The 6420-nt window shown below is 58.9% G+C and overlaps 1 long non-coding RNA gene across 2 annotated transcripts; it reads right to left on the bottom strand.

Moving 5' to 3' along the window:
• Positions 1-2103: 2103 nt before the first annotated feature.
• Positions 2104-5353, bottom strand: LOC133244030 (uncharacterized). Of its 2 annotated transcripts, none has more exons than XR_009735253.1 (3): positions 5005-5353; positions 3587-3732; positions 2104-2334 (listed from the first exon to the last, which is right to left on the bottom strand). It is a non-coding gene; the product is annotated as an uncharacterized LOC133244030 (long non-coding RNA). The 2 variants fall into 2 exon arrangements; XR_009735252.1 differs by having other exon boundaries at positions 3600-3732; positions 5005-5347.
• Positions 5354-6420: the final 1067 nt, after the last annotated feature.

The raw sequence follows: 6420 nt of genomic DNA, 5'->3' as shown, positions 1-6420 counted from the left end.
CCCTCGCCACTCGCATGGAGACCCGACTTCCCTGGCGCCCCACGAGAGGCTCACTGACCTCGCCGTCGTACCTCGTGAGAAACCGCACACTGGGACCGCCGCTCGAGAACAACCCCGAGATTCCCCCGTCATCGAGAGATGAGGGCCTTCGTCTCCTGCATGGCCTAGAGACCAATCTCGCGACCTCTCTCCAAACGCCTCAGGAGGCTTGACTCCCTTGAGTCCACCCAGTGAGCTCCAAGAGATACCCGTCGCGACTCGAGAGCAGAGCGGGGTTCTTTGCTTCCACTCGAGATGAATGCCTGTCTCCCTGGGTGCGTCTGGAATGCAACCCCGAGATCCCTGTCGCCCCTGGAGAGGAACATTGGCTTCTGGACACAAGCCTAGATGAGGTCTATTGGCCCTGCAGTCACTCGAGAGCAATCCCCAGCTTTCCTTCGCAACTCGAATGGAAGATTGGACTTGCCTGGGCCAACACAAGAGGCATCCTGAATTCCCCGTCGTAACTCGAGAATCCCGCCGTAACTCGAGAAAAAGCACGTGGCTCCCCCGTCATCGCAAGATGAAGCCCTTTCCCGCTACAGCGTCTCAGGAGAAGTCCCACGTTAGCAATTGGAGGTCGAAAGGGCACTTGGCACCCTTGATGCCACCCACAAAGTTCCCCGAAATCCCGGTCTCCCTCGAGAGGAACACTGAGGTTTTCCGGCACCCCTCCTCTGAGCCCTTTCTCCCCTCCTGATCTGGACAGGAGGGTCGACTCCCCTGCTTTGTCTGGAAGGGGTTCCCGACCTTCCGGTCGCACCTCAGGATGAGGCCGGTCTCACGAAGACATTCCAGACGTGGCCTCGTGGGTGGTTCCACATTCCGTAGGACCCCGATTTCCCGGTCCCCTCTTGATAAGAACCCGATGCCCGGACACCTCTCCGAACGCCACCCTGTGAATGAAGTCAACACGGAGGGGCAGTGACTCGCCCGTGCATCGTTCGGAAAAACCCCAGGTTCCAAATACAGCTCGACAAGTGGCCTCTCTCCCTGGGGACATCTCGAGAGGCAAGCGGAGTTCCATGCCTCAACCCAAGACGAGGCCTGACTCTCCTGTCCCCAGTCTGCAGGGACCCTGCGATCGGAGTCTGAAATCAGAGGTACCCTGCGGTTCCTGCCTCAACTGGAGATGAGGCCCTCTTCCAATGCAGCAAACCCAGTGGAGTCCCGAGAGGCCCCTCCCAACTCCAGTTTCCCTGGCTTCTCAGAGCCACCAGGAGAAGCCCCCTGAGGTCACCTGCACAAGTCGAGGGAACCCAGGGTTTCCTGCCTCAACCCGAGAAAGACCTCGAGAGACCTTCTTCAACACGTCTCGAGGCCAGATTCCCCTAACATGGCTCGGGAGCAATGACGCGCTCCCCTCGCCACTCGCATGGAGACCCGACTTCCCTGGCGCCCCACGAGAGGATCACTGACCTCGCCGTCGTACCTCGTGAGAAACCGCACACTGGGGCCGCCGCTCGAGAACAACCCCGAGATCCCCCGTCATCGAGAGATGTGGGCCTTCGTCTCCTGCATGGCCTAGAGACCAATCTCGCGACCTCTCTCCAAACGCCTCCGGAGGCTTGACTCCCTTGAGTCCACCCAGTGAGCTCCAAGAGATACCCGTCGCGACTCGAGAGCAGAGCGGGGTTCTTTGCTTGCACTCGAGATGAATGCCTGTCTCCCCGGGTGCGTCTGGAATGCAACCCCGAGATCCCTGTCTCCCCTGGAGAGGAACATTGGCTTCTGGACACAAGCCTAGATGAGGTCTATTGGCCCTGCAGTCACTCGAGAGCAATCCCCAGCTTTCCTTCGCAACTCGAATGGAAGATTGGACTTGCCTGGGCCAACACAAGAGGCATCCTGAATTCCCGGTCGTAACTCGAGAATCCCGCCGTAACTCGAGAAAAACCACGTGGCTCCCCCGTCATCGCAAGATGAAGCCCTTTCCCGCTACAGCGTCTCAGGAGAAGTCCCACGTTAGGAATTGGAGGTCGAAAGGGCACTTGGCACCCTTGATGCGACCCACAAAGTTCCCCGAAATCCCGGTCTCCCTCGAGAGGAACACTGAGGTTTTCCGGCACCCCTCCTCTGAGCCCTTTCTCCCCTCCTGATCTGGACAGGAGGGTCGACTCCCCTGCTTTGTCTGGAAGGGGTTCCCGACCTTCCGGTCGCACCTCAGGATGAGGCCGGTCTCACGAAGACATTCCAGACGTGGCCTCGTGGGTGGTTCCACATTCCGTAGCACCCCGATTTCCCGGTCCCCTCTTGATAAGAACCCGATGCCCGGACACCTCTCCGAACTCCACCCTGTGAATGAAGTCAACGCGAAGGGGCAGTTTTTCCGTGCATCGTTCGGAAAAACCCCAGGTTCCAAATACAGCTCGACAAGTGGCCTCTCTCCCCGGGGACATCTCGAGAGGCAAGCGGAGTTCCATGCCTCAACCCAAGACGAGGCCTGACTCTCCTGTCCCCAGTCTGCAGGGACCCTGCGATCGGAGTCTGAAATCAGAGGTACCCTGCGGTTCCTGCCTGAACTGGAGATGAGGCCCTCTTCCAATGCACCAAACCCAGTGGAGTCCCGAGAGGCCCCTCCCAACTCCAGTTTCCCTGGCTTCTCAGAGCCACCAGGAGAAGCCCCCTGAGGTCACCTGCACAAGTCGAGGGAACCCAGGGTTTCCTGCCTCAACCCGAGAAAGACCTCGAGAGACCTTCTTCAACACGTCTCGAGGCCAGATTCCCCTACCATGGCTCGGGAGCAATGACGCGCTCCCCTCGCCACTCGCATGGAGACCCGACTTCCCTGGCGCCCCACGAGAGGCTCACTGACCTCGCCGTCGTACCTCGTGAGAAACCGCACACTGGGGCCGCCGCTCGAGAACAGCCCCGAGATTCCCCCGTCATCGAGAGATGAGGGCCTTCGTCTCCTGCATGGCCTAGAGACCAATCTCGCGACCTCTCTCCAAAAGCCTCAGGAGGCTTGACTCCCTTTAGTCCACCCAGTGAGCTCCAAGAGATACCCGTCGCGATTCGAGAGCAGTGCGGGGTTCTTTGCTTGCACTCGAGATGAATGCCTGTCTCCCTCGGTGCGTCAGGAATGCAACCCCGAGATCCCTGTCGCCCCTGGAGAGGAACATTGGCTTCTGGACACAAGCCTAGATGAGGTCTATTGGCCCTGCAGTCACTCGAGAGCAATCCCCGGCTTTCCTTCGCAACTCGAATGGAAGATTGGACTTCCCTGGGCCAACACAAGAGGCATCCTGAATTCATGGTCGTAACTCGAGAATCCCGCCGCAACTCGAGAAAAAGCACGTGGTTCCCCCGTCATCGCAAGATGAAGCCCTTTCCCGCTACAGCGTCTCAGGAGAAGTCCCACGTTAACAACTGGAGGTCAAAACGGTACTTGGCACCCTTGAGGCGACCCACAAAGTTCCCCGACATCCCGGTCTCCCTCGAGAGGAGCACCGAGGTTTTCCGGCCCCACTTCCTCTGAGCCCCTTCTACCCTCCTGATCTCGACAGGAGGGTCGACTCCCCTGCTTTGTCTGGAAGGGATTCCCGACCTTCCGGTCGCACCTCAGGATGAGGCCGGTCTCACGACGACATTCCAGACGTGGCCTCGTGGGTGGTTCCACATTCCGAAGGACCCCGATTTCCCGGTCCCCTCTTGATAAGAACCCGATGCCTGGACACCTCTTCGAACTCCACCCTTTGAATGAAGTCAACACGGAGGGGCAGTGACTCGCCCGTGCGTCGATCAGAAAAAAAAACCCAGGTTCCAAATACAGCTCGACAAGTGGCCTCTCTCCCCGGGGACACCTCGAGAGGCAAGCGGAGTTCCATGCCTCAACCCAAGACGAGGCCTGACTCTCCTGTCCCAAGTCTGCAGGGACCCTGCGATCGGAGTCTGAAATCAGAGGAACCCTGAGGTTCCTGCATGAACTGGAGATGAGGCCTTCTTCCAATGCACCAAACCCAGTGGAGTCCCGAGAGGCCCCTCCCAACTCCAGTTTCCCTGACTTCTCAGAGCCACCAGGAGAAGCCCCCTGAGGTCACCTGCACAAGTCGAGGGAACCCAGGGTCTCCTGCCTCAACCTGAGAAAGATCTCGAGAGACCTTCTTCAACATGTCTCGAGGCCAGATTCCCCTAACATGACTCGAGAGCAATGACGTGCTCCCACTCGCCACTCGCATAGAGACCCGACTTCCCTGGCGCCCTACGAGAGGCTCACTGACCTCGCCGTCGTACTTCGTGAGAAAGCGCACACTTGGGCCGCCGCTCGAGAACAGCCCCGAGACTCCCCCGTCATCGCGAGATGTGGGCCTTCGTCTCCTGCATGGCCTAGAGACCAATCTCGCGACCTCTCTCCAAAAGCCTCCGGAGGCTTGACTCCCTTTAGTCCACCCAGTGTGCTCCAAGAGATACCCGTCGCCACTCGAGAGCAGAGCGGGGTTCTTTGCTTGCACTCGAGATGAATGCCTGTCTCCCCGGGTGCGTCTGGAATGCAACCCCGAGATCCCTGTCTCCCCTGGACAGGAACATTGGCTTCTGGACACAAGCCTAGATGAGGTCTATTGGCCCTGCAGTCACTCGAGAGCAATCCCCAGCTTTCCTTCGCAACTCGAATGGAAGATTGGACTTGCCTGGGCCAACACAAGAGGCATCCTGAATTCCCGGTCGTAACTCGAGAATCCCGCCGCAACTCGAGAAAAACCACGTGGTTCCCCCGTCATCGCAAGATGAAGCCCTTTCCCGCTACTGCGTCTCAGGAGAAGTCCCACGTTAGGAATTGGAGGTCCAAACGGTACTTGGCACCCTTGAGGCGACCCACAAAGTTCCCCGACATCCCGGTCTCCCTCGAGAGGAGCACCGAGGTTTTCCGGCCCCACTTCCTCTGAGCCCCTTCTACCCTCCTGATCTCGACAGGAGGGTCGACTCCCCTGCTTTGTCTGGAAGGGGTTCCCGACCTTCCGGTCGCACCTCAGGATGAGGCCGGTCTCACGACGACATTCCAGACGTGGCCTCGTGGGTTGTTCCACATTGCGAAGCACCCTGATTTCCCGGTCCCCTCTTGATAAGATCCCGATGCCCGGACACCTCTCCGAACTCCACCCTGTGAATGAAGTCAATGCGAATGGGCAGTGACTCGCCCGTGCATCGTCCGGAAAAACCCCCAGGTTACAAATACAGCTCGACAAGTGGCCTCTCTCCCCGGGGACACCTCGAGAGGCAAGCGGAGTTCCATGCCTCAACCCAAGACGAGGCCTGACTCTCCTGTTCCCAGTCTGCAGGGACCCTGCGATCGGAGTCTGAAATCAGAGGAACCCTGAGGTTCCTGCCTGAACTGGAGATGAGGCCTTCTTCCAATGCACCAAACCCAGTGCAGTCCCGAGAGGCCCCTCCCAACTCCAGTTTTCCTGACTTCTCAGAGCCACCAGGAGAAGCCCCCTGAGGTCACCTGCACAAGTCGAGGGAACCCAGGGTCTCCTGCCTCAACCTGAGAAAGATCTCGAGAGACCTTCTTCAACACGTCTCGAGGCCAGATTCCCCTACCATGACTCGAGAGCAATGACGCTCTGCCCCTCGCCACTCGCATGGAGACCCGACTTCCCTGGCGCCCCACGAGAGGCTCACTGACCTCACCGTCGTACCTCGTGAGAAAGCGCACACTGGGACAGCCGCTCGAGAACAGCCCCGAGACTCCCCCGTCATCGCGAGATGAGGGCCTTCGTCTCCTGCATGGCCTAGAGACCAATCTGGCGACCTCTCTCCAAAAGCCTCAGGAGGCTTGACTCCCTTTAGTCCACCCAGTGAGCTCCAAGAGATACCCGTCGCGATTCGAGAGCAGAGCGGGGTTCTTTACTTGCACTCGAGATGAATGCCTGTCTCCCTCGGTGCGTCAGGAATGCAACCCCGAGATCCCTGTCGCCCCTGGAGAGGAACATTGGCTTCTGGACACAAGCCTAGATGAGGTCTATTGGCCCCGCAGTCACTCGAGAGCAATCCCCAGCTTTCCTTCCCAACTCGAATGGAAGATTGGACTTGCCTGTGCCAACACAAGAGGCATCCTGAATTCCCGGTCGTAACTCGAGAATCCCGCCGCAACTCGAGAAAAACCACGTGGTTCCCCCGTCATCGCAAGATGAAGCCCTTTCCCGCTACTGCGTCTCAGGAGAAGTCCCACGTTAGGAATTGGAGGTCCAAACGGTACTTGGCACCCTTGAGCCGACCCACAAAGTTCCCCGACATCCCGGTCTCCCTCGAGAGGAGCACCGAGGTTTTCCGGCCCCACTTCCTCTGAGCCCCTTCTACCCTCCTGATCTCGACAGGAGGGTCGACTCCCCTGCTTTGTCTGGAAGGGGTTCCCGACCTTCCGGTCGCACCTCAGGATGAGGC

This window comes from Bos javanicus, unplaced genomic scaffold (genome assembly GCF_032452875.1).
Source record: "Bos javanicus breed banteng unplaced genomic scaffold, ARS-OSU_banteng_1.0 tig00002343_1, whole genome shotgun sequence".
NCBI lineage: Eukaryota > Metazoa > Chordata > Mammalia > Artiodactyla > Bovidae > Bos > Bos javanicus.
Note: the sequence above shows the minus strand (reverse complement) of the source record. Positions and strands in the feature narration are given on the sequence as shown.